Raw genomic sequence first — 27,885 nt, forward strand, 5'->3', positions numbered from 1 at the left:
ATATTTACCAGCTCCTCCCAGGAAATATTGTGCTAAGAGAAATTCCCTGCCGCACAACAAATGTCAACTTCCCTATGATAACTGGTGCGATTCACCAATCAGCTATCCTTTTGCCATCTGTGGGAACGGTATGATAGGACCCCAGGAAAAGAAAAATTCTTATTAAGTGCTTAGAAATCATTTGAATTTGCTGAATGTTTAGTGTTTAATATACTTCCCAGCTTTTCTTTCACTGGAGAAGTGTGTATCGAAAGTGTCTATATGCCAAGGGTTTTGCTGGGCCCTTGGAACATACGAAGAGTGAACAAGGCAGAGGGACGGTCATGGAGATTATGACTCTTGGACCAGAGGAAGAGGAAGGCTCTTCCAATATTTCCAGGACATGATGGTGAGCCAAGATTGGGGAGCACAAGTACAAGAACCATAATAATAATTTGTGAAATAACGGAGGGGAAGGCAGGAGTTGGGGCGTTATCCAGGAAATGGGTTGGAGGAGTGATAACTAGGAAGTCATCTTGTTCTGAGCGGAAAACACAATGTATAAGAAAGGGTCACAGTCACAAAGGGGCATAGAAAAGGTGAATGGAAATGTGACTTGACATCTTAAAACCTCAGTTTTCTCCTGTACAATGGGAAAATAGTAAAACCTTTACGACGGTACCTAGAAAAGGGGCTGACTCTTATCAAATCCTGTGCTCCCTATTCACGAAGATGTCCCTGTAGAACAGTAGCTAGAATTTAGGCACTCAGTAAAGGTCTACAAAAAAAAAAAAAATCAAGGTCAATGTGACTCAGCTTCTTTGTGTTTTCTCTCAATCTTGTGTACCAGGCTTCCTGTCCTGCTAGACTAAGGCCTGAACTGTACCTAAGACGCCGTCTGGTGTGTACGTGTGGAAGATGTTTGTCATTTATAATCCCATGAATGTCTGAGTCACAACTACCAGGTCTTTGACGACAAGTGCTGGGATTTCTTTATTTCTGTGTCTAGTGGCCGTGTGTAGGGTCTGGTGCAGAGTAATTCCTCCATGATAGTCTCCTGAATGAATGAGGAGCACTTAAAACAAGCTAACACTAGAGCGGAACACCGCACCAGCCCACTGGATCTTGCGGCAAAGATTCAAAGGAGAAAAGTTTTTTTTTTTAACTTTCTTTTTATTTATTCTTTGTGTATTTCACATCATGCATCTGGATCCCATTTGTTTCCTGACCCTGCATGTCCACCTCAGCCCTTGTAGTGCCCCCTCTGCCCCAGATAAAATTTAAGAGAAAAAAGAAAATAACAAAAAAGGGGACGATATCATGGAAGCTGTAGTGTGGTACAGTGAGTCACAGAGAAAACACTTTTGTCCAGATATCTTTGCTTGCAAATGTTCACCATAGAGAGTCATTGCGGGCCTCTGGTTTCTGCTACACTCTCGATGCTGGGCCCTCACTGGAGCTCCTCTTGGTTATCCTGCTGTTGCCCTGTGTTGTAGAGATCCTGCAACTGTGGGTCTGCAGGACCAGTCCATATGAGAAGTTCCTGTATTAACCTGTGCAGGACCAGTCCAGATGAGAAGTTCTTCAATCAGTCATCAAGATCCTCACTATGGAAGGGACAACAGGAAATTGCTGCCCCAAGCCACCAAAGGCTTGAAACAGCAGGTGATAAAGGGCTTTCCCCTCCTAAGTATTTTCTGTTTTGCCTTAGAGAATACACTTTGGACATGGATCTCTTCATAAACCCTGTATACAAGCTATGTTACAAGATACCAAAAGCCTTACACACTAAATATGAATTCATATTATATTGTTAGTTAAAGAATTGCATGTTTGCATAATTTAAAATATGTATGTTTAAAATATTCTAAATATACCCAAACAGAGCAATAACCCTTGAACCTTTACCTTTTATTATAATCTACCATCATTATATATAATCCTTACTCTTTTTTTTAACTTCTTTGCTCTTTGTGTCTTTCACATCATGCCTCCTGATCCCATTTATGCCCCCATTCCCCCAGAATAGAACAAAGTAAATTTTAAGAGAAAAAAAATAAAGAGAAGAGAGGGGGAAAGTATCTTCAGAATTCTTTACTCTTCACCCTGTGCTGAAAAAGAGATGAAACTCAGCACAAGTGTGGAAACTGTCCAGAGTACCAACCACACTTGGCTAAGTGGAACCCCTGTTACTTGAACCCTCTATGTTGAGAGAATGAATTTGAGGGCCAGAGAGATGGCTCATCCACTAGAGATAGACTATGAAACCATTGCTCACTTTGGGTTTGATAAATATATCCATTTTACATACATGATGGTATTGTGTTCCCGTCCCTTTCCCTGAGATCTCATGGCCTCTCATACACCTCCATTTGTATCTCACTCTTTCAGGGTTTTCTGTGGAGTTTGAACTCCTCCATGGAGCCTTCCTGCATCAGCCAGGCTAGAGGGAGTGCCTATTCCTTTCACTTTACCCTGTGGTCACTCTGTTTGCCTCCTGACTTGGTGCTTTTAACATTTAGTTATCTTTCTTATGTACCTACACACTCAGATCAACGATAAAAATCAACAAATTTTAGAACTGTTAGCTCCCTTTTTTCAAATCTTAGCTCTCTAACTCCTGAACTGTGTGTCAGTGTGGATGGTCATTTTGCTGTGCTCCAGTTTCTCTACGTAGAGGAAGAAAAGGAAGAGTAGAGGAGGAAGAGAGGAAGAAGGGAGGAGGAGGAGAGAAGGAAGAGGTAGTGAAAAAAGAAGACGAGGAGGACAGTTCTCTTTCATGGGTGTTCTGGGGAAGAAATGAGTTCATACACACAAGTCACCTGTTGCCTTTCAGTGCTTGTGAACTATTTCCTTGGACCAATAGTTTCATGTGTAGAACTTGCAGCATAAATGAAGCTGAATCTGAGGAGAGCAGGGCCTGGAGTTTTACCTTATCAATATGCATAGGGACACTCTGAACCCACCAGAGTCTTTGGACCTCCAAAGAACAGAGTTTGAGAGCTGTTTACTTGCTTAACTTTCTTTATACCTTTTTTTGTTTGTTGGCTTGTTTTGAGACAGGGTTTCGCTGTATAGCCCTGACTGTCCTAGAACTCACTCTGTAGACAAGGCCAACCTTGAATCACCTTCTTCTGCATCCTGAGTGCTGGGATTAAAGGCATGTTCTATCAATGCTAGGCTTAAAGGCAAAGCCCCCCAGACAGATGGAGTGATATCTTAAAGTTCCTGAGCCAATAATTGGCACATGACTTGAGCTTAAACCAATACATTCCTTTTACATCCTAAGACAATACCTGATGGCTTGTTTTTGATTTACCTTTCCTCTTCCACCCCTTCCTAGCCAAGAAATTACCTATGTATGTTTTGGTTTGTCTATGGCATGTATAAATATGACTAAGAGCAGCACTTGTGTTTGGGAGGCTCCTGTTATGGAGGCGATGGGAATGCAACAGGTAATTGGAACGGGAAAGAGAGGTCACATGGAGGGAAGATCACTAATTCAGGGTTGGCCAAAATCTGAAAAGATAGGCAGGGTATAATGCACAGATGGGGAAATCTTGGCAAAGAGCATGGCCTAAGTAAACACACAAGGCAGAGAATAGCATGATTTCTTTCAGGAATTGTAAACAAGTTCCTTTAGAACTAAAACATGATGAACGATCCAGGACATGAGGTAAAGCAGAGGTTTGAGAAAAAGATGGGGTCACACACTTGGGGAAGTTTGGAGAGAAAGGGTACATGTGCTTTTCTAGAATATCTGTGGATAGGTTTTAGTTTCCAGAACAATACATTTTAATTTGAAGTCAAGCAGGTTTATGTTTGAGGAACAAAACAAACAAACAAGCAAACAAACAGAACCTGTGTCTTTGAAAAAGCATTCAAACAGAACGTCTCCAAATGTGCGTTTGTGTCTTGGAAAGCGATGGCAAAGGGACAGTCCTCTCCAACAACAGCCCGAGCTAAAGGGCTGAGGGTCTACACAATGAAGACATTGACCAACGACTCTGTGTGTGTCTGTGGCACAGCTCTCCCTTGATAAATGGAGACTTGGCTGTGATGAGGGTCACCAAGCATTGTGAAGCCACCTTAGAAATCCTGGGCTTTGTCTGGACCTGAGAACAAATGATTCAAGTCAAAAAAAAAAAGGCAAATGGTGTACCAAAGGAAAGACAATGAATGCGCATCCCTCTAGCCAGATGGGGCAATCTGCAGAGGAAGATGCGTGAGTCTGGTGTATGCAGACTCCTCCCCAATGTGGCCCAGGGATAGGGAACATATGCAGCTAGAGTAAGGGACCTGTGAGGCTGGGACAAGAAGTCCTGGCAGCTAAAGCCTATTGATTAGTGTCTGTGCTCCTCCCCTGCTGTTATATTAATATAATGAATTGTTCACAGGTGCATCAAATGAGGTTTAGATGATCACTGGGAGCTTTGCTACCCAAACAGGCCAAATTAGCAGCAGCAGATGCAGCCGCCAAACAACAGTCCCATGGCGAAAGTACAAAGCTTGAATTAATGAAGGTCGGGGCTCACATTTGGCCTTAATGGGCCTTCACAGCAGTTGGGTTTGCCCCCTGTTTAACTCTCAGTTGCCAAAAAGTACTTTCTGGGAAAATTCGGCTGAAATGATGAGTGTTTCATAGGATACCCCACCACACACACACACACACACACACACACACACACACACACACACACAATGAGGAGAAGAGTGGCTCCCTTGGGGTGGGCCTCCCCGGGTAGTTGTGCAGGCTTTTTCCAGAACCCACTGCTCTCAAAAGGATGAATGGGGATTGATAGCCACCCTGTGTTATCCATACCAGACTGTGTCCCTAGAACAGTGCTTCTCAACCTGAGGGTCACAACCCCTTTGGGTTGCATATCAAATATTAACAACATAATTCATAACAGTAGCAAAATTGCAGGTATGCAGTAGCAGTGAAATAATTTGGGGGTTGGAGGTCACCATAACATGAGACACACTATTAAAGGGTCACAGCATTAGGAAGGTTGAGAAGCATTGCCCTAGGAGGAATCCCTTCTGTTTGCTTGTTTGTTTTTTATGACTCAGCTTTTTTTATGTTTTTGATGTTTATCTGAATATATGTAAGTGGATCATATGTGTACTTGGTGCCCGAGGAACCCAGAAGCAGGTGTTAGACTCCATGGAATTGGAGTAAGAGAAGACTATGAGCAGCCATGTGAGCGCTGGAACCAAACCCATATCCTCTGCAAAAACAGCAAACACTCAGCAAAGACACATGATTTGTAATTGGAGAATTATAGTATTTACATGTAATAGGTTAGCACATGTCTTTATGTAGAAATAGGAATGTGTTTTTGCAAAACAAATAAAATAAAAGTTCAAAGGGCACAACTGTTGGTAAACTAGAACGCTAGTGTGAAAACCACTCACAGACTGGCTCAAAAGACAGCATAGCATACAGTAGTTCATTCTGGTTACAGGCTCGTGAGTTGCTTAAAGAATTGGCAATGTTATATTAAGACACATCACCTTGAAAAACAAATTGCTCAAACATTCCCTCTGCAGTTTTTATTAAAGCTTTATTTTTTCTTCTTCTTCTCTGGTTAAAAAGGTAAAGTTCTTCATTGAAATTTTAGCAGTTAAAAAAAAAGGCCACAGAAATGAACATGTTCAAATTTCATTCCTTAGAAGCCAGCTATGTTCAGATTTGATGTCTAGGTCTTTGTGTCTTGAGAGTGAGAGTTACTGTCTGTTTTATTTAATCATCAGCCATTTCTTCATTGAAAACTGAGCAACTATTGGAATCTGATTTATATGAGAAAATGGTGAAGAAACTGAATGTTAAGTGTGGACAAGAGAAGAGTCAGTCCCTGAGATGTGATCTCCCAGGAGTCTGAAATCATCACCAGATTAGAGGGCTCTGGAATGTAGAACCAATGATTGTAGGTGGACACTAGGGGCAAAGAAATTTAAATAAGGGTTTGGGGGCTTCAGAGGATCTAATTGGATTTTGCTCATCGTGTACACAATATCAAACAATGGAACCTTTGATGTAATACATGATCAAGACCTACAATACATGCCAGTCATTTGAAATATATGTTGTGAACAACTAAGTTATGCAGAGAATGGGCCCACACCTGTCAAAGATGCTCTGTAAGAAATTCCTGTCTTGAGAAGATCCATATGTTGAGTCGTCTTGAGGTGCTTTAACTTCCATGACCTCTGGACTCCTTTGAAGACAAGGAGAGCGAATCTTTCTTCTTCATCATGTATTCAACTGGATTATGAGTAATATCACGTGGTAGAGTGGGGTCAGGTTTATTCTTTCTTGTCCCAAGTTAGCTAACTGTGTCACCTTGGCATCTCTGTGCTGGAGAAACCACAGTGACTGCAGTGGTTCAGTATCTGGCATTTCTTATCTGGACTGATAATCATATCCAGAGTAGGATTTTGGTTTTAATTGTTTCATCTCCATTCTTCTCTAATCCACATTCACGGTGTGGCTTGAGGGATCATTCTAAACTCTGCTCTTACTATCACATTCAACCCTCCCAGGATCTTCCACAGCGCCTAAGGAAAAAGTCCTACCTCTCTGGGAAGTTAACATTCTCTAACCAAACTCTATGAGTGTAGATTTTGATGTTGGCGATTCCTAGCTGGGTGGTCTTGGAGAGCTATATGTGTTTTAGTTTCCTAACCTGTAAATGTAGGATAATAAATACTGCAGTGATGTGGAATGCCCCTGTATATGCTGTGATTACCATTGATTAATAAAGAACTGCTTTGAGCCTATAGGAGAGCAGGGCAGAACAGAAGCAGGCAAAGAAAACTAAACTGAATGCTGGGAGAAAGAAGGGTGGAGTCAGAGAGAAGCCATGTAGCCACACCGGAACTTTAGCTGATAAGCCACAGCCAAGTGGTAATACACAGATTAATAGAAATGGGTTAAATCAATATATAAGAGTTAGCTAATAAGAAGCTAGAGATAATAGACCAAGCAGTGATTTATTTAAACAGTTTCTGTGTGGTTATTTCAGGGCTAAGTAGCTGGGAACTAACTAGCGGCTTCCTTACAACACTGCAGCTTCAGGTCTATGAAAATTAATTGTACCTAGCAAGTACACATCTCATATAATGCACAGAAAAGCTGCTGCTCTGTGAATTGATATATTTCTTCCTTATTTCTCATTCTAGGAGGGACTTACATACCAAATGGAACCACTTAATGTGTCAAGTCCTTTGTACACACCTAGCATGGTATTCAGCTTGAAGGATGTCTTCCTTTGTTTGAAAAGGCTTTGTCTCTCTATCTCAGAATTTTGATCCTTATACAGTTTAAATCTCATTTTGTCCCCTCTTTTTTTTCCTTAATTTCTTCTCCACAAACAATGATGACATTCTCTCTCTCTCTCTCTCTCTCTCTCTCTCTCTCTCTCTCTCTCTCTCTCATTCTTTTCACATATCTTTATTAAAGCACTTGGAACAGGAATAGTACAGTCTACATCTTTTACCAGATCTCCCCATAAAATCAGATTATTTTGTTTATCTATTTTTGTAAGCCCTGAGATTGAGCCTAACTTTCAAATCCCTGTTGAGTAAAGGAAAGAAAGAGCAGAAACATCTCTTCTGGATCCTATAACATGACAGTAACTTTCCTTACCTCTAGACAACTGCTTATCATTTTCAGCAACATGTTGTCTTGGGTTCGAGGATGTAGCCCTGTAAATGAAGGCTACTCATTAGTTTCCCAGCCACCCAGACACAAATAATCACACAAAAACTATATTAATACTATATTAATTACAGCAGTTTGGTCAATGACTCGGGCATATTTCTAGCTAGCTCTTACATCTTAACCCATTTCTCTTAATCTGTGTATTGTCACCAGACTGTGACTGACTGTACTGTTCTGGTACCTTTCTCCTTTAGCACCTACATGGCGCCTCCTTGACTCTGCCTACTTTCTCTATATATCTCTGTTTGGATTTCCCACCTGGTTTTACTCTGCTAAGCCATTGGCCAAAACAGCTTTATTCACTAACCAACAAAAGCAACATATACAGATGGAATTCCACATCATAGCTCATCCCTCTCTCTAAGAGCTATACCTATCTCATAATTCAACTTCTACAATAGCTGAGATTTGGTTCAATGTCCTGGTTGGTATTTTTATTAATTTGACAAAATCTAGAGTCATCTGAGCAGGGAGAACCACAACTCCACAACAGAGGAAATACTTTTATAAGACTGGCTTTGCAGGCAAGACTGTGGAGCATTTTCTTAACAATTGATGTGCAAAAGTCAGCCCTTTATGGATGGTAACTCCTACATAGGAGGTCCTGAGTTGTTTCAGAAATCAGGATGAATGAGTCATGGGGAGCATGCCAGTGAGCAGCATTCCTTCATTGTCTTTGCTTCAATTCCTGCATCAAGGCTCTTGCCTGAATCCCTGCTCTGACTTCCCTCAATGATAAGAGTTTGACATGAGCCTTACAAGCTAAAACAAGCCCTACCTTCCCTGCATTGCTTTTGCTTGTGGCGTGTTAGCACAGGAATAGAAACCCTAACTAAGAAATTCAGAAACTACGAGATGGAAAGTGCAGATGCCACAGTTGCTATTGTCACCTGAGAGTCAGGACAACCAAAGACTGGGCAGAGCGAACCCTACTGTGAGCACCTTCAAGTATGCATTAGGGTTAGGAGTGAGAACAACAGAATACTGGGCAGAACCAAACCTAGTGAGCACCTTCAGGCACATAGTAGGACTGAGTGTCAGGTGATTGGTTGGCAGGCTGGATACAAGGGCAGGAGTCTGGGAGAAGCTGCCGCTAGAAGGATCTAAGAGCTAGTAGAGTTAAAATGATTATCTTCTGAAAGGCACTATTCCTAAAACTAATCAGTAAGATTGTGTTTTTCTTCTTTTATGCATGTAGATAAATAAGGAAGTCATGTCTACCATAAGCAGCTATAACATTTTTATGAGATAAACTAAAAATACATACAATGCCACATATTGCACTTACATCTTAGTTTGTAATTAATGCAAATTATGCAAGATTCATATACAATGTGATTAGACTCCTCTAGCACATAATTTATGGTTGAGTTAACAAAGAAGCTGATTAAATGAGAAAATTGATTTCTGTCATTATCCTTTTTTGGTTATGTTTTTATTAATACCCTATCTGAGGATTCAAAAAAATTAGATTACAAAGTCAGGGTTATGGTTCAAGAGGTTCCTTGCACTTGGTGCCCTTCTTGCTGATAGCAAACTCAGCAGCACTGTTTTCTGATGAGATACTACAGGGCAAATTTTTGCCAACCAACAGAGGCATCTACCTCTCTGAGGCACCAACATCTGGGTGACTCACGCAGAACCATAAGAGATTTGTGTGTTATGTTTGTGTGTATGCATGTGGATATCTAAGTATGTGTGAGTCCACATACATGTGCTCATGGAGGCCAAGGTTGGGCAGAGAAAGATTGGGATCCTGGTGGTGTGCTAACCTCATTGGTGGATTATCACACCCATGCACACATAGCTGAAGGGGCTTTTGGGAGGATGAGCCTGGTTGGAGAAACAGGCTGAGGGTTGCCTTTGGAAGGCTTTTCCTGTCTCCAGCTCCTTCCCTTGTTTTAAGCCTGAGTATGGCGACAACCATGAACCAAAATCAATCTTTCCTCTTTCCGAGTTGTTTATCTCGGGTGCCTTGTCACAATGACTAAACATTCATAGACGCAGAGTGTGAATAATTAATAAGATTGACTGTATTCTAGGAGCTAGAAGACCCCTTCTATAAACCCCAGGGTGGAAATTTAGTCCTGGTTAATAAAAGAGATCAGACATTTGACTAAGTTATCACCTTCCTAGCATTGCTGAAGGTCCCATTGGGGGAGGGACTTCTTTTTCTACCAGGGAAGATGCAGACAGAGTGAGCTAGATTGTTTTGAGTTTAATTCCTGGTTCTGCTACTTTCTGGCTTGGTATGATATGACCAATGGCTCTTTTTTTTTCTTGTATTGTCACTTCCTCAATTTATAAGGGGAATGATGGTGACAGGTTGCTGTGATGATCCAATGTGTCACTACATTTGTGTGTGACATTGAGAGCAATGTCTGGCACATAGCAAGTGCTAAGTGAATATTAGGATTATTGTTAACCATTGGCCTTGTGGCAGTGGAAATATATGACCCAACCTTATTGTGTGGATTCAAGTCTGTAGGCAAGGCTTACAAGTTGTATGTCCTTGACACAAGAACAGAAATTCTTAGCGTCTCCAGTTTTCCATGAGAACTATAGTGATAACAACTGATACTCCATCCATGGAAAAATCTGTGTCCCGATATGTTAGCAGGGATGATTGTGAGTGCTACTCATGACTAAGAAGCTACTATCTGAGAATCCAGCTTTAGATCTATACTTTGAGACTAGAATCAGAGCTATGCAAAGTTAACGAGATGCCCCAACATTAACAACATGAATGTGATTCAACAAAGCCAGGGATGTGAGCATTGTCACCAAAGCAAAGGTATGAGACATCAGAGCAAGACAGGCTGAGTTAGACATCAATGTAAATATCCATGATTCCACTTAAGAACTAATCAGAGCCTGGGCGGTGATGGCATACACCTTTAATCCCAGCACTTGGGAGGCAGAGGTGGGTGGATCTCTGTGAGTTTGAGGCCAGCCTGGTCTACAAGAGCTAGTTCCAGGACAGGAACCAAAAGGCTACGGAGAAACCCTGTCTTGAAAAATCCAAAAAAAAAAAAAAAAAAAAAAAAGAACTAATCAGAGGGAGGGGAGCTGAGCTCCGGGATGGGGGCACTCAGAGCAAGACAATAGAACCAGATAAGGAATGTCCCTGGCTTCTCTTAAACTCTGAGAAGAGAGAGGAGAGCCAAGCTTCCTCAAGCACCTACCTTCTTCCTGCTGTGCTTCAATCCTATTAACGGTTCTATGCCAGGGACGGAAGCAGAATATTCTAGTGTTTTCTCCATGATACTAACTGGGTGCCTAAATTTATCTCAAGTCACGGAGCCTTGGTTTTCTTTTGTTGAAAATGAAATAACTTTCTACTAATTTGACTATCTCCAAAAACAATGCCCTCATTCTACTGGTCCAACCCCTCTAAGTCTGAAGCTAGAACTCCAGCGTAGCTGTCAGTTTCTTGTGAGGGTTGTTAATGTGAATCAACCTTCCAGATCTACTTGCTTCTAAGACATGACAAGACTCAAATGACTCCAGGTTGGGAAAGTCAAGCCAAACTTAGGAAATTTAAACCCAGGTAAGAGTCACCTCCTGAGACCTAGTCAGTTGCCAGCCAGTCTCTTTTTAGCTAATGTCCTGGGAAAATTGTCTTTCCAGTCTCTGTAGGTCCCTGTGAGGATCACAGTCAGTGAGGGAATGGGCAGGGCTTTGTAAACAGAAAGAAGGATGGACTGGCTCGGAGGGGAGGTGCAGGGAGCAGACTGAGGTTGACTCTGAATACATAATGGACTTGGTCTTGCAGAATTCCAGGTGAGAATGGTGGTACGGTATAGCCTAGGAACAGTACACTAGACAGCCCCACACCCCCACACGATTTCTTGCCCTCCCCAGATAAAGAAACCTCATTTTTAATATCGAATCCTCCCTGCTGGTTCTGTGAAGGCCCGGAAACAGCAGGTAACGATGTGTAAGTGACTTTGAATTAAGACTGAACTCTCTGTGTCCTTCGCTTCTCCCTCAAATGTGGAATGATTTTCTAAGAATTTAATTATCTAAGAACACAGCATCAAAGCTGTTAGACCCTTGTTAGTGTTAATTCAAACTTAATGTGCATGAGATTTAGAGATCTTGGATACTAGGGAAATGATTTCAATTTAAATGGCTCGCTTTGTCCCACACATCACAAAACATCTTTTAACATAGGTAATTTTTTTTTAATAGAATACTGTAACCTAGGTCTTTTCGACTGAAAAAAAGAATATCGCTGTGGAGGACTCAGATACTCTGTAAATCAGCAGGATGTAGTTGGAAGAACAAATATAGGCGCTAGTGCCAAGTTAAAATCTTAGGGCTTCACCTTTTCCCAGGTGTCTGTGGGCAGAAGCTTAACTTCTTTGAATCTCAGTAAATTAACCTCTCAGCAAGGAAGACAAGCTAAAGACAGAAGGTCAGGTGAGAAGTTGCAGACAAAAGAGTGTGTCTGAGAGCTGGTGGCCCTTCTGGAGCCTAGGGACGGGCATTAGCTGGTAAGGTATTCATCACAAGGCAAAGCACATGAAAGCCACGGTGGCAGAAAGGATTAAGCAAGTCCTCTGGCTTTCATGACCTGCTTTTAAGTCCTAGCTAACATGCAATAAGATATGCCTTTTCTTTGGAAGCTGTAACTATTTAAAAGTATTTTATGGAGGGGTTGGAAAGGTGTCTCAGTATTTGATAGCATGTCTTGTTTTCTTTTTTATTGTTGGTTTTTTTTTTTTGAGCTATACGTTTTTCTCCACTCCCCTCCCTTCCTCCCCCCTCTCCTTCTACTCTCTCCTGTGACCCCCCAACACTCCGAATTGACTCAGGAGATCTTGTCTTTTTCTCCTTCCTACATAGATCCATGTATGTCTCTCCTAGAGTCCTCTATTTTGTCTAGGGTCCCTGGGGTTGTGGACTGTAGGCTGATTTTTCTTTGCTTTTTGTCTAAAAGCCACTTATGAGTGAGTACATGTTATATTCGTGTTTCTGGGTTTTGATTTCCTCGTTCAATATGATTTTTTGAGATCCATCCATTTGCCTAGAAATATCAAGATGTCATTTTTTTTACTGCTGTGTAAATGTACCATATTTTCTTTATTCAGTTTTTGTTTGAAGGGCATTTAGGTTGTTTCCAGGTCCTGGTTATTATGAATAGCGCTGTTATGAACATAGTTGTAGGAAATGCTCAACATCTTGTTTTGTAGATGACCAAAGTTCTCTCCTCAGCAGTCAACACGAACTATAACTCTAGCTCTAGGAATCTGACACCCTCTTCTGGAATCTATGGGCCCTACACTCATGTGCACAAACCCACTGTGAATGTAACTAAAATAAATAAAAAGCCTTTATGTGTTCTAAAGGAAGCATGTATCACATGCAGTGACAGTGTATGAAGCACGTCTAATACACAGCACGAGGTCAGTTCTTAGTAATAATCTTGAAGAATATAAAGGGACAATCTCTTCATTTCATTTTAATCTGAAAACATGTGTTTAGAAAGTTGAAGTTCATTCTTTGAAAAGTATGAGCTGAAATCATTTGTTATATCCACAGACACATAAGTTTATGAGTTGTGAATTGGTTTTTCTCTGGTTTGAAGCTCCTTTGAGGCCCCTACCACAGTAAATACTGGCCCTGCCCTGAATGTCCCATATATTGCAGCCTTTGATCAATGTCATTATTATTATAGCCTCATTCTCTGTGAAGTTGTAGCACAAGAAGGCACTACCATTTTTTTTAATCAATAACTTTGCTCATTGAAGCGTTCCTCTTCCTACCCAGAGTAAGGTAATTTGAAGTGAAATGGCCAAATAAAAACCCAGGACGGTGATTCCAAATTTACTGTTCTTTTTAACAAATAGAAATATGTACCTCTTCTTTTCTTTTATCTTTTATTCAACAAAACGCCCAACATAAGCCGCCTTATCCATTAGGCAAGAGCTCCCATGATAGCATCGTGGTTTTTCCTGACTTTTCTTTAGTTCAGAATCTAGTGGGGCCTCTTCTTTGTCTACCTTCTTTCCAAAGCTGTTCTGTGACTTTCAGTGAGGAGATGTAAACAAATGTCTATTCACCCCAGATGGGACACCAACAACAGACCCAAGAAATGAACCATGCAAGTCTAGCGAACTAAACCAGTGATTATCAGACTTACTTTAAAAAGTATAGACTTGTGGTTGCTCACAGGGGCATAGATAACTCAAAAGCAGCTGCATTGTCTAACAGCACATTTGACCATGGGTGAGCTCTAATGGGAGCCATATCTCTAGAGTTTCCTGATAGCTTCACAAGTTTAAGAGTCTTGCCTCCTCCAACAAATGTTAAACTGCCTATTTGGTCTTGGGAAGAGGTCTTGTGGATCTTGTAAATTTCAGGAACTTCCTTGGCCTTCTAAGTTTTGTTACTTCTTTGGTTTTAACAGGCCCAAATTTGGGGGACATTGCTATACAACAAAAGCTTTATTTATAAAATAGCATCTCTGTTGGTTATTTATGTTTTAATGTGAATTTAAGACATTGTCTTGCTGGCCATTATTTTGCCAGTTGTTATAGTCAGAGACTGCCATAAATTTAATTATCTGAGCATTTCTAGAATTGAAAAACCAACAGTTATAATAATACATAATGTCAAATATGTATTGTTTTCATAAATTAGATTTAGAAATATAGTAAATGACATTTAATAAGTATTTTCTAGCCACTGGTAAGACTGGTAAAGTGTCTCCTAAGGCTCCTGAATAATCATTTATCATTTCTTCACACATTTAATAAAGTCATAAAAAGACTAAAGTCATAAAGCAGAGTACAAACACTCCAGCTGAAGTGGCATGTGAGTCAGAGTTCCCTTGTTCTCACATGTGTAGGAAGGTTGTAGAACAAGTCATTTTGCTTGTTTCTTACACTTAGGCAGTCCCCCTTTGAAATTGGGCAGAGTCACATTGGGCTGATGTGTGGTAACATGTTATAATGTGGCAGGAATGGATGTTCCTTTTCTTTTGACTCTCAGTGATAGCATCAAGACACCTAACCAAGTGGTACAAAATGTTTATTGAAGAAAAATTTAAACGGTTGTCACTCAGAAGGGAACAAAAATGCAGGTTGTAATATCATAATATACACAAAAGTGAGACTATAGGACAGTAAACCTAAGCTCAAACTTGGGAAGATGAAAACCTCGTCAGTATTTGGAGCATGAGATAGTTTCTGTGAGGTCTTGGGAAGGTGGATCAGTGGTTAAATCACTTATGTAAAGTAGAGGAATTAAGTTTGGATTACCAAAACCCACATAAAGTCTGGGTTAGTGAGGCAGCTTGCTTGTAATTTTAGCCTGGAAAAAATAGAGTCAGGAGATTCCTGGAGCTAGGTAACTAGCCAGACTAGCTGTATCAGCAAACTCTGGGTTTGATTGAGAAACCTTCAAAGGACAGGGTAGCATAGTATCAAGGAAAATTCCCAGCAGTAAAGTCAGACCTCCGTACATACATGCAATTCATGCTTGTGCACCCATCCACATGAGCCACATCACAAGAAGCTGCTTGCTCCTTTCTGGCTGCCCAGGCCACTAAATAATCACACAGAAACTTTATTATTTAAATCACTGCTTGGCCTATTAGCTCTAGCTTCTTATTGGTTAGCTCTTACATCTTAAACTACCCCATCTCCATTAATCTGTGTGTCGCCACGTGGCCATGGCTTACCAGGTAAAGTTCCATCTGGCATCTGACAGCATCTGTCTCCTGTGTGTTTGTGGGAGGGGACTACATGGCCTCTCTCTGACTCTGCCTTCTTTCTCCCAGCATTCAGTTTAGTTTTCCTGCCTCGCACTATTTTGCCCTATCACAGGCTAAAGGAGTTTCTTTATTCATTAACCAATAAAGCAACACATGTAGAGGATTTCCCACATCACAACTCCACACATACAAACATGCATACACACACATACAAATGAGAAAAAATAATTGGTACTAAGAAAATAATGTGTGCATGTGTACTCATGCACATGTGTGTGTATGTGTATGTATGTGTCCATGTGTATGCATGATGGTTGACGTGAGAGCATATAGGAAATACAGGAACAGGATGGGTCAAACTGAGTCCTATTGGTTTTTATTTCATGCAGTAAAGCTTTAAACCAAATGGGCACATGCTACTGCTTGACGGTAAGAACAATGTATCACTCAATCACTTGTTCTATGTTGTCTAACAGAATAAATATTTAAATAAATATTCTATGATCAATAAATATTTATTAACTAATAAATCCCTCAGAAGAGACAGGTCTAGCAGTTTTATGTTCAATACTCAAGCGTTATTAGTTATAGATTGGATTGTTTGTACTCTAACTCTCCAAGTTGCTGGAGGGACCTTTTTTCATTATAGAGTTTGTGTCACTGCTTGACGAAATTAATATCTAAATTCAAGCACACCTGGTAATGAGCTCAGAAAGTATAAGGATCAAGCACATGTAAGTTTTTATCGCTGTGACTAGATGTCCTACATAAATATTATAAGGGAGAAAGCATTGGTTAGTCTCAGTTTAAGAGATTTTTAGTACATGGCTAACTGGCTCTGTTGGTTTTGGTCATGATGGGGCAGAGTAAGGTGGCAATGGGAGTTTATAGCAGATCAAACCTGCATACATGGCAGCCAAGACTCAGAGAGAGACAGGGAAGGGACAAGATACTTAAGGGCACAATCTCAGTGACCTCTTCCCTCTCCCTAAGACCTACTGCCTGAAATCCCCACCATCTCCTAACAGCGCCTCGGGCTGGGAAGCAAGCCTTCAACCCACAGGCCTATAGGGAGCATTCCATAGTGAAGCCATACTAAAACACAGTAATCGGTGTATGCTTCAATATATGCCTGCCCTCAATGGCTAGTACACATAATATACTACCTACACTAGCTACTAAATTACTGGGAAATTTTGGACTAATGAAGAGATCCCCAGTTAATGGAGAACACTTAATGGATGGTCCCTGGGAGGACACACGGAGTCTGGCTGCAAATCTTTAAGTTTTTACTGAAGTAATGGTCAGTATAGCAGAAATTCTTTGCAGCTTTATTTATTAGGAAATATTATGAACATTAAGGTGGGGTTTTGTTGTTGTTTTGCTCTTTATTTATTTTTTAATCTCCTTGGGAATTGAAAGCCTGCATTACTCCAGGAGGGTTTTGAGGAAACATGTCAAACTGTCTGTGAATTTTTCCACCATTGCTGCTCCATGCAGGGACTGGGGAGGAAGTTTTTGAAAATGTAAATCAGTTCTGATCACTCCTCTCCTAAGAGCCCATCAGTGGCTCCTCAGGCCATGGAGGTTTGCCTGGTGGGCTGCAGACATGTGGAGATCTTGACAAAAGATGCCGTGGCAGCATCGGCAAAGGCTAACCTGGGAGGGTTGTAGCGCGGATTAAAAATCTTGGTTTTACCCACAGGCCCTGGGGAGCAGTGAAATGAGTTTGAATATAGACCTGGTCTAATCAGATTTAAGTTTCATGCTACATAAAAAAAATCATATAATATTTTATTCTGAGAACTTGCCCTCTTATTGATCTCTCCGAAAATAAAGCTCACGGAGGAAGCAAATTTTCCTCCTTGGGAAAGCAAAGGATAGACTGAGCCAGTTACAGTGAGAGTGTGGGCCCAAATGAAAGGAAGTGTCTTCTGTAAGGGGCAGTCGCCAGACAGCTGCCTGGAGAGCGATAAATTTTCACAAGGATTTCTCTCTTTGGAAGTCCTTTGAGGACGCTAACGGAGTGACCAGGGCCACTAGAAAGGATTAAGTTGGAGAGGCCCTATCAGTAGCAAGGCAGTCCAGTGAGTCAGTGGCTCCAGGATGACCTTTGTCCCAATGGGCCCTACGTTCTTTCTCTTGAAATGGAGCAGGATGCTGTCTCTCCCTAGATGTCTCTCTCAGAGGAAGGGGATTTGAAGTACTTAGCAGCTAGTTCTGCTATCAGAGGCAAGACACCGCTTTTGCAAAACTACTTGTTTACCTTTCTTTGCCATTATTCTGAGTAATATTTTTTTTTAAACGGAGCCAGCTGTCTATGAGTCTGTCACCAGAGTCTAGAGAAGTGTGTTCATCCTACAAAAGGCATGCAGGAAAGTGATGTAGGGACAAATGAATGACAAAAAATTGCAGACTTTGTAAATGGAATCAGCGATTGCTGTTCAGAGCAATGGAATCCAGGGCTGATTTGAAAGGCTTTCCGTCCTGAGTGTCCTTAAGGGAAGAGCGGATAAATTCAGAGGTACATACGGGTATGCAGGGCTGGGACTGCAGTGGGGGGACTGACTAAATGACCTTCTGGATTCCCCTAAATATAACTAGGCTTTTGAGATATAGTCACTGTAGAAAATAACATGTCAGGCTTTAGAAATCACTATGTAGTTTGTGGGGGGGGGATATTATTTGTTTGCATGTGTATATACGTGAGTGCATTTATGTGTCTGCACATGGAAGTCAGAGGACAACCTTGGGCATTGGTCTTTTTTTTTCTACCTTGAGACAAGGTCTTTTTGCTGTTTCCTGCTGTGTGCACCATGCTAGCTGGCCTCTGAGTGAGCTTCCTGGAATATTGCTGCCCTGTCTCTCATCTCACTGCGAGAGTACTGGGATTCTAGATGTGCCCTCTAGTCCCTGGCATTATGTGTGTCCTGAGTTTTTACCTAAGGTCTTCATGCTTGCATGGCAAGTGATTTTATCCTCCGAGCCACCTCCAGAGCCACAGTTCACTTCGTTGGCAAGTATTTTAGAGATGTGCTGTAGTGGTACATTTGGATTAAAGATGGATTGTTGGAGTATGAAGAGAAAACAGCGGTGTCCACTGGCATTCATACTGACTAAACTGACACTGGGTGGCTCAACAGAGCGGTAACACCATGAGATATATTCTGATTTCCAGAATGCTGTTCATTCTCACAGACAGAAAGAAGAGGAAAAGAGTAACTGAAGACATTCCTTTAATAGAAATAGATGTTTCAGTTCAGTTGTTCGTTTTTGCTTTTCTGGATTTCTTTCCCCCATGACCTATGTACCACACGTCAAACTTAAGCCCTAATTGTTAGAGACTCTTCAGGTGGCATTCTCTAAGTCACATATGAAGGGGGAAGGGCCTCACTTCTGAAGTGAGTTGACTTTTAATATATTTATATTATATATATATAATATATATTATATATTTAATATAATTTGGGTAAATTCTTAAATGAAGAGATAAGACCTGATAAACTTCTTCAATATGTGAATACTAGAAGTGAAATCATAATTAAATCAAGGAATAGAATAGTAAATGCCTGTCTAATGTGGACATTCCCTCTTGGATTCCTTGGGATATGAATGAAAAATTTTTGTTTTTATCTTATTGGCTTCAATATCTCTTTCATGATCAGTGAGGAACTGCACATACTAACTAGTTTAATCACAATGGATGCTGATGTCTTTGCCTGGAGATAGCAGCCACCTACCCAGTGACTTTAATTAGAATGATGCAGTTGCGTTTGGGGAAGACACGGTAGTAGCTGCTGGTATGGGAATTACATAAACAATTGCTACTTTTCTCCGCCCGAGCTAACTGGGTGACATTGGGGTTAGTCAGATAACCTTTCTCAATTCTGTAATCTTCATTTATAAAAGAAGGGAGTTGTCTAAATTACTCTGCACTCTTCCTCTCCACGTATGACCTCTAAAATGTCTAGTGCCTACATTTTGTAAAAAGTTTTCATTTACTACAAGTTGATGATTGATTTGAATTTATCTGATTTCTCTTTGGTAGTAATTTCTGGTATGAATACTGAACTATGACTCTTCTTCCTTGAATGATCACTTCTTTGTTCATTTATGATACAGTTACTGGAGGCTGGGAGATGGCTCCCTGGTTGAGAGCATGTGTTGCCCTTACAGAGGACCTGTTTTTAAGACCCCCCCTGGTGGTTCAAAGCCATGATGGACTCCAGTTTCAAGGAATCTCATGCCTTCATCTGACCTGCATGAGGACCAAGCACACATATAGTATACACACATACAAGATACTTATATGTATACAATTAATCCCAAAACAGTGTAGAGATCTAATTGCTAGTCAACATCCAGAATCTATAGGTGACAGAGCACACTGGTTTTCTAGCATTACTGTGACAATTCACCACATTTGTCTACCTAACACGGCAGGTATGTATGCTCTTGGACTTGCGCAGGCATTAGCGTAGCTGTGTTCCTTTGCCCAGGCCATGCTTCCTCTGGCTTTTGATAGTCTCAGCTGTCCCTCACCTTGTGACCACATCATTCCAGTCTCTGCCCTTTCAGTTACTTTCCCCCTCTTCCTTCTTGAATTTTTGTGTGTTGTGATTTAAGGACATCTGTGATTGTGAAGATTGGATTAAGGACCTACCTACAAAATCCAAGATTATATTCTCATTTCAATATGATAACTTAATTATATTGGAATATTCTTTTTTTATGCTAAACTAAAACTTCCTTTATACAACTATTAGAATACAATCACATTTCTAAAGTGAAACCATAGGTACACAGTTGTAGTCGTAAAGCTACACAGAGAAGCATCAGTGGGGCAAATGTTTGAACGAAGACACTCCTGAATTTCACTTTTTCACCGAGCATCGAAAACCATCAATCTTTTAGTCCTTTTCTTGTACATTATTCTGTATCCACATTCTCTGCATCTGATTGGATCTCTGGACTTTATTTCATTTTCGGTGTGACACTCTCCACAAATATATATCATCGGCTGCTGCTTTGGGGGTTGGACGTCTTTCTGGGTATCCATTGTTAGTGCCTCGGCAGCTCAAACAAGCTCTGTGCATGCAAAACCTTTCCCGGGTCCTCCTATTGGCATATTCTTATACACTGAAAAGCATTTACACATTTCAGAAGTTAGGATATGGACATTCATTCTGAGTCATCATCATTTAGCCCACCTAGTGACCAAACAAACTAGCAAACAAACAAAAATAACAAGTAACCGAAAACATCCCTTTGATTTAATGTACCCAGAATCTCAGGGGGGGGGGGAAGATAGATATTTAAGTGATTACAAAATTCAACTATATTTTATGTATAGTTATAAATACATATTTATAAATTGTGGCCAGCTATGAGAGAAAATTGCAAGATGCTTTGAAAAATCATACCCAAGAGACTTCATTCAATAAAGGATGGATCAGAATTCTCTGAACAAGTAGCATTTACACTGATCATCAAAGCAGATGTATCATGGGATTTTCAGAGAAGTTGTCGGATGGGTGAGTGAGTGAGGCCATCTCAATCAACATCACTCACCAAAGGTTGTAAAGGGAGCTTGTAGAAGTGCCCGAAGGCCAATGAATCCTGAGTGCACAGAACAAGATAGAATGTGGATGCTAAGTCAGGTCATGGGAAACTTTGAAGCCTTTATCAAAGTGATACACATTAGTACAAAGGGGTACCTTGGTTGTGTTTTGAACACAACAAGTCAAGAGACAGATTGTGTCTTTCAAATATTACTGTGACTGATATTTCGAACGCATGCTGCAGACAAACAAGAGAGAAGTAGGAAATCGCAAAGAACAATGCAGCAGGTGGCCATGGATTGTCATGGGTGAAAGAAAAAAACATGAAGGAAGACTATGGACTTGAGTGACATATTGGAGAAAAGGAAGCTGCTTTTAGGGAAGTGAGGCAGAGGGAAGCTTCAAAGACAACTTTCATTCTGTTGGAATGGCAGGCATTAAACAAATGACTACAGCAGGGGGATTCCCAGTAGATTCAAGTAGTACTTCTGAGAGGACCATTAGCGAGTAAGGGAAGCTAAGGGTCAAAGACGTTACATCTGGGGTGGGCTTCAAGAAGGTGTGGTGGGTGTGGTAGCTACCGCTGTTACTGCAGAGGCGAAGTCATGGACAGAAGTCACTCAAGGCAGGAAGAGTTACTCTGGCTCGTAGTTTGAGAGTGTGTTTCATCACAGTGTCATGTGACACTGCTGCCTTAGCCACATTGTGTCCTTAGCCAAGATGCAGAGAGAAATGAATGCTGGGGCTCAGCTCACTTCCCTTTTACTATTTGGTCCTGGACCCTAGTCCATGGGATGCTGCTGCCCACATTCAGGGTAGGTCTTCCCTTTTCAGCTAAACCTCTCTAGAAATAACCTCACAGACAAGCCCACTATAATCATTGCTCTTTGGTGACTCTAAATCTGCTCAAATTGACAAGAGTAACCACCATTGTAGGTAAAATGTTTAGAAAGGCCATTTCATGCAGAAGGAGAAGCCTAAAGAAAGCATGTAGGTGTATAAAAGTGCTCAGTGTGTTCTGGGCACATGAAGGGCTTAATGGAGACAAGTGTGGATGCTCATGCTCCCAGCAGCATCTCCTTCAATGGCCTTGTTTCCCCTACTCTTTGGTTACAGTAGTATCTCAGTTCTTCCCTTAACCCAGCACTTTCTACTGCAAATTCATTCGAATAGAATAGGACCACACCAGGACAGTCCACACAGTCAGGAGGTACCGACTCATTTGTCTTTAAACTGTGCACACATTATGGTTCACTAAATCCAGACATGGGAAGTCCTCAGTGACCAGCTGTCATCTTTTAGTATTTTGCAGTATGTGCTAACTTTTCACTGGAGCCAACATTACATGCCCACAATCCTTGCTTGATTGTATTTTTAAACGAATGCCCAAGATGTCATGCTTTTATTTTCTTGAGGTTCATGGGTGGTGGTGTTCTGTCTGAGTATGTTGCAGCAAGCAGTGAAAGGAAGACAGAAGGAATACATGAACCCAAAGTGACTTGGACATATATCATTCTTTGCTCTCACAGTGATATATCTACTACAGATATTTGGCCCCTTCTTTCAAGTATTCAAAAACTCCAATCACCTAGAATAGCATTTTCCAAAAGAGTTTTCAGAGATACTCACATGGTAATTGTCACTCCCATGGGGAGCGCTCCTCCAAGGGTAATGCCTAGAGTCATTAGCATTTCTGGCCATGCCAGATGCATTTTTGTTTTTTCTCTCCCACTCAGGAACACAAGAGAGTGGAGGAGGAGGAGGTGGCATGGTTGTAGGTATTGTCTAGAAACTAATGTGCTGTGATTCGTCACCCAAGTCTTTGCATGTGGACCCTGGCAATTTTATGATCAGTAAAAGGCTGTTGGTTGTAGGGAAGAGAAGCTCACTCAGATAATTAAATTAATGCATTTTTAGCAGGGCTAGGGCATTCATTCAGTAACTGTGTGTATTAGGATTATCATCAGAACTGCCAAAGTATTTGTGGTTTTATGCAGGAATATATATGAGGGCCTATTATCCTACAGGTCATTTTTTCAAGAGAAAGTCATGAGAATCAAGACAGAAATCCATGCTCAAATGGATGACAACTGTGGGATTGTGTATCGAATGTCTCAGACTTATTAAATTCACGTATGCCAAGGAATACAACCAACTTCTTAAAACGTTATTTCATTTATCAGTTAAGATAGACACTGGAATTAGCTTTTCTATTGTATCATTATTTCTATTGTGTCCAATAAGTACAAGAGAACTCCCAAATTCATTTCTCACAGTGTCAGAACTAGATTAGAAATGAGGCTATAGTTTTAAATGGTATACTCCTATTTATCACCCGTGGTTCCTCCTCGTATCTCAGCTTCTCCCCTTTGCTCTGTCATTGTCCCCTTTGCTCCGTGTTTCTTCATAAACTCCAGTTGGATTACAGTCCAGGCATCCTGACCAGAAGGCATTCCCATGTTTTCATGTTCTCTTGATTGATGTTTGCTGATGAAGACTTATGGTCACATTGATCGAACGGACTTGGACACTGGTGCTGTGGCAGATGTTACAACCAGCCCTATCCCCATTTATAAGGAGCTTAACATCTACTCTGGGAGATTACAGTTGCGGAGGGGAACCAACCATGTAGAAAATTGCTCCAAGGTTGGGCAGGAGTCAAGACTGTAAGCAAGCAGCCACAATACAGACAAGAAAGGAAACAAAGGAAAAGGTCAGAGGAGATTCACTTAAACTAGACTTCAGGTTGGAAAGGACTGTAATAAATGAGATCCAGGAAGGGGAACCCTGAAGAAGCATAGTATGGAGGCAAGCAAGTAAAGGCCATGGAAGGGCCGGGATTTGGTAAAATTCTGTGTGAGTGAACTTGCTAGGAAATGAAGCAGCAGAGCTGCAGCAGAAACTCTTTCACTGTAGGCATCTTTTGTTTTTTTTTATTTAAATAACTTTTCCCCATTTATTTTCCATACTATTTATCTGAGAGATTCAAGCATTGGACTTGTGAAAGGTGATCACTTCTCGCTTTCACTTCCATGGTCAAGTGAACATAACCACCATGATTGAACCTGATTCGATTTGACTCACAACTTGGTTAGATCTTTCTAACCACTTGTCACCAAGTTTTGGTAGAAAGTAAGAAAAGTTGTATCCAACACAGGTTTAGGTGTTGAAAAAACTATGGCCCAAATTTTTGTTAAGGAGGTGGTGCCTCTAGGCCCTGACTCAATAGTGCAAGAGGAATAAAATTTCTTCCCATCTCTTTGATTTGTTCTCCTCTCTTCAGACTCTAAGATGTTGCTCCTTGGGTTATATTCCTCTTTGTTAAAATTTAGAAAAGGGTTAGGGATGTAGCTCAATGGTAGAACACTTGGTCAGCATGCCCACGATGCTAGATTTGATCCTCAGCATGAAAAGAACTTTTTTTTTATTGATTTTTATTGAGCTCTACATTTTTTTTTCTCCTCCCCTTCCTTCCTCTCCCCTCCCTCTTCCAGCCCTCCTCCAAGGTCCCCATGCTCCCAATTTACTCAGGAGATCTTGTCATTTTCTACTTTCTACTTCCCATGTAGATTAGATCGATGTAAGTCTCTCTTAGTGTCCTCATTGTTGTCTAAATTCTCTGGGATTGTGGTTTGTAGGATGGTTTTCTTTGCTTTATGTTTAAAAACCACTTATGAATGAGTACATGTGATAATTGCCTTTCTGTGTCTGGGTTACCTCACTCAAAATGTTTTCTAGCTCCATCCATTTTCCTGCAAAACCAAAGATGTCATTTTTTTCTGCTATGTAGTTATCCATTGTGTAAATGTACCACATTTTCCTTATTCATTCTTTGGTCGAGGGCCATTTAGGTTGTTTCCAGGTTCTGGCTATGACAAACTATGCTGATATGAACATAGATGAGCACATGTCCTTGTGGCATGATTGAGCATCCTTTGGATATATACACAAAAGTGGTATTACTGGGTTTTAAGGAAGGTTGTTTCCTAATTTTCTGAGAAATCACCACACTGACATCCAAAGGGGTTGTACCAGCTTGCATTCCCACCAGCAATGCAGAAGTGTTCCCTTTCCTCCACAACTTCCCCAGCATAAGTTGTCATCAGTGTTTTTGATCTTACAGGTGTAAGATGGAATCTCAGAGTTATTTTGATTTGCATTTCTCTGACGACTAAGGATGTTGAACATTTCCTTAAGTGTCTCTCATCCATTTTAGATTCCTCTGTTGAGAGTTCTCTGTTTAGGTCTGCACTCCATTTTTCTATTGAAAGAACCTTTTTTAAGAAAAAGAAAAAGTTGTAGGTGTTTTGTCCTCTTTCCTGAGACTCATTTTGCCTGGACAAAGTTGACCTCCCTGCCGATTGTGGATCAGCCACTGTGGCCATGATGATATACTATATCAACTGACACAGCCTGAAAGTCGTGTGTTCCAATGCAGAGCCAAGGCGGAGGGGGATGTCAGCCTCAGACAGAGAATACTTCCTCAGCTGGGAATTGAGACTTTTAGGCAGGAGTGGGGTAAGGCCAAGTGAGGAGAAAGCAAGTGAATGTCCCTTGTAGAAACGATTCCTTTATTTCACAGCTAAGGAGAAGGGGGGGGGGGAGCTCATGGTATTTTTAGCTGCACAAAGACGAAATTGTTCTCTTTCTCTAAGAAGAGCATAGATGTCACGAGAAAAAAATAACTACACATGATTTTATGAAGTCTAGAAGATAAAAGGATGCTATGTGCCCTCTGGACACATAGCCTATGTACCGTGTCATAGGCTGTGACCCTGTACAAGTTATTCAAGTTCTATTTTCTCCCATGGGAAAATAGAGATAATACAAGTTAGTGCGTGCACAGTATCTGCTGTCTACCTGTGTGAAATTCAGTTTTCCCAATAAAGAAGAGCAGTAAAACAATAAGTTATTAAAATTTGCAAAATTTAAAAAAAAAAAACAAGTTACTTCATGGGTTGCTGAGAGGATCAGATGAAACATTTACACATACAGGTGGCCCAATGCTTTTCTCCTCATTGTGTGTCCAAACTCTCATAGTATCCAGGGAAGCAGGCGAAGACATTCTGTCTAAGAGATGGAATTGCCAAGGCTTGTTTATTACTTAAAAAACAAAGTTAAGTCTTGTGAGTCCAAGTCTGACCCATTCCTTTTCCAGGGCACCGTGTGCTTAATGAGATCTTCAGTTCTCTGTATCAATGCCTTGTAGCTAACAGAATTGGAAGAAATCACACATACAAATTATTATTAACATCAAAATGGGTAATTATTTATTTTCTCACATTCGCATCGTCAGAGATGATCTTTATATTAGCCATTCTTTAGCAATGAATAACTGAACTAAAGGGATTGCTGTTCATTCAGACAGCCACTAATTCTAAGTAAGAAATTAATTTCCTATCCCTCATGTTGCAGAGAGGAGGGCGACCACAGTGTCATAAGTAAGGGATATAATGGAAGCTGGAAATCACCTAGCCTAACCTTTCAGTTCACAGATGTAGGAAAAGAAAGCTAGAATGGGGAAGGTCACAGGATTAATTAGTGCCAGAGCTGGGGCTCGAACCCCTTCTCTTCACTTCTCTGCCCAAATCTTGTCATTAAGTCACGGATGCTGATGACCTGATTCTCATTTGCTTAGAATCTCCTGATCGTTTCAAATAGGTGTAAGGGCAGAGAGATGCTTGATGGGATGAAGGTTCCCGAATGAAAGTGTATTAAGTATCCTACACAAATGCCCTCGTGCTGTATTAATTTTATCTTGATAATTTCTGCAATGCACTTGTGGAGAAGGGGGATAGCGATCTGTCTATATTGAATGGTCTCATTTGAGTCTTGTCAATGTAAAGGTACGAACTAAAAAAACCTCCTACATTAAAACAGCAAATTGCTTATGGTAACCATTGCATAATGAAGGAACACAATGAAGAATTACAGTTCAAATTACTTATCAGGTCTCTTCCATTTTGTAAGTTTTTAAAGTAGAAAATTGCACAGTATAATTACAGCAAGTTAATTTGCATTCATATTACAATTCAATGAGCAATTACATTCTTTTTATTTAAAAAAATATTTTATAAAATGTGATTTGCATCAGTATGTTTCCAGGAAGAGTGGTGACTTTTTCCTTGTGAGGTTTTCATGCAAATTGAATGGTACAACTGATATATTCTGGTATAAAAATGGGGCTGCATCAATGGCTTGTGGGTGGGTGGGGTGGGGCAGAGGGGTAGACAGCCATCTGAGGTATGACTATGTCTTCAGAGCTCATGGATTCTTCAAAAAATAATAGATATCAGCTTTTGGAAGGAGAACCTAAGGTTTTATTGCTGGAGACCCCTTCTTCATTCTCTTTTACCATCTTGAATTTGAATTTCTCTATAGAATTCCTGCCAAGCCTTTATCTAATCTCTATCTGATTAACTCCTGTGTCAGGATATTCTTTGCCTTCTGATGATGTCTACTTCATCACCAGGCAATGCTTTCATTTTCTGGAGGGTGGCTCCATTTTGATCTGATCATGGGTATATTAATGTAATTTGAAGGACACATTTTACATAGCCATTGCTCTCCAGGTGCTATGGATGACAGAGAATTCTGTATACAACGAGAGCAGAGTATGATTATACATTCAGCACTTGTATGATTAGCATAAGCGTCTAGGTTGGGCCATGATAAAGAAGTACACACCGTGATAAGGGCTGGTTGGCTACTCCATTTTTTGTGATATACCTGCTCTTCTTAATGATGCTTAGCCGGGTGCTGGTGGCGCACAACTTTAATCCCAGCACTCCGGAGGCAGAGGCAGGTGGGTCTCTGTAAGTTCAAGGCCAGCCTGGTCTACAGAGTGAGTTCCAGGACAGGCTCTAAAGATACACAGAGAAACCCTGTCTCAAACA

At 40.8% G+C, this 27,885-nt stretch overlaps 1 protein-coding gene and 1 pseudogene across 5 annotated transcripts in view; one reads left to right on the forward strand and one right to left on the reverse strand.

The window, feature by feature from the left end:
* Dab1 (DAB1, reelin adaptor protein) overlaps positions 1-27,885 on the forward strand; it is a 1,103,453-nt gene that overhangs the window by 689,919 nt on the left and 385,649 nt on the right. The gene's annotated exons all lie outside the window — the stretch shown is intronic.
* Positions 20,257-20,540, reverse strand: LOC101998974 (annotated as a pseudogene).

Source organism: Microtus ochrogaster, chromosome 10, assembly GCF_000317375.1.
Source record: "Microtus ochrogaster isolate Prairie Vole_2 chromosome 10, MicOch1.0, whole genome shotgun sequence".
In the NCBI taxonomy this organism is placed as follows: domain Eukaryota; kingdom Metazoa; phylum Chordata; class Mammalia; order Rodentia; family Cricetidae; genus Microtus; species Microtus ochrogaster.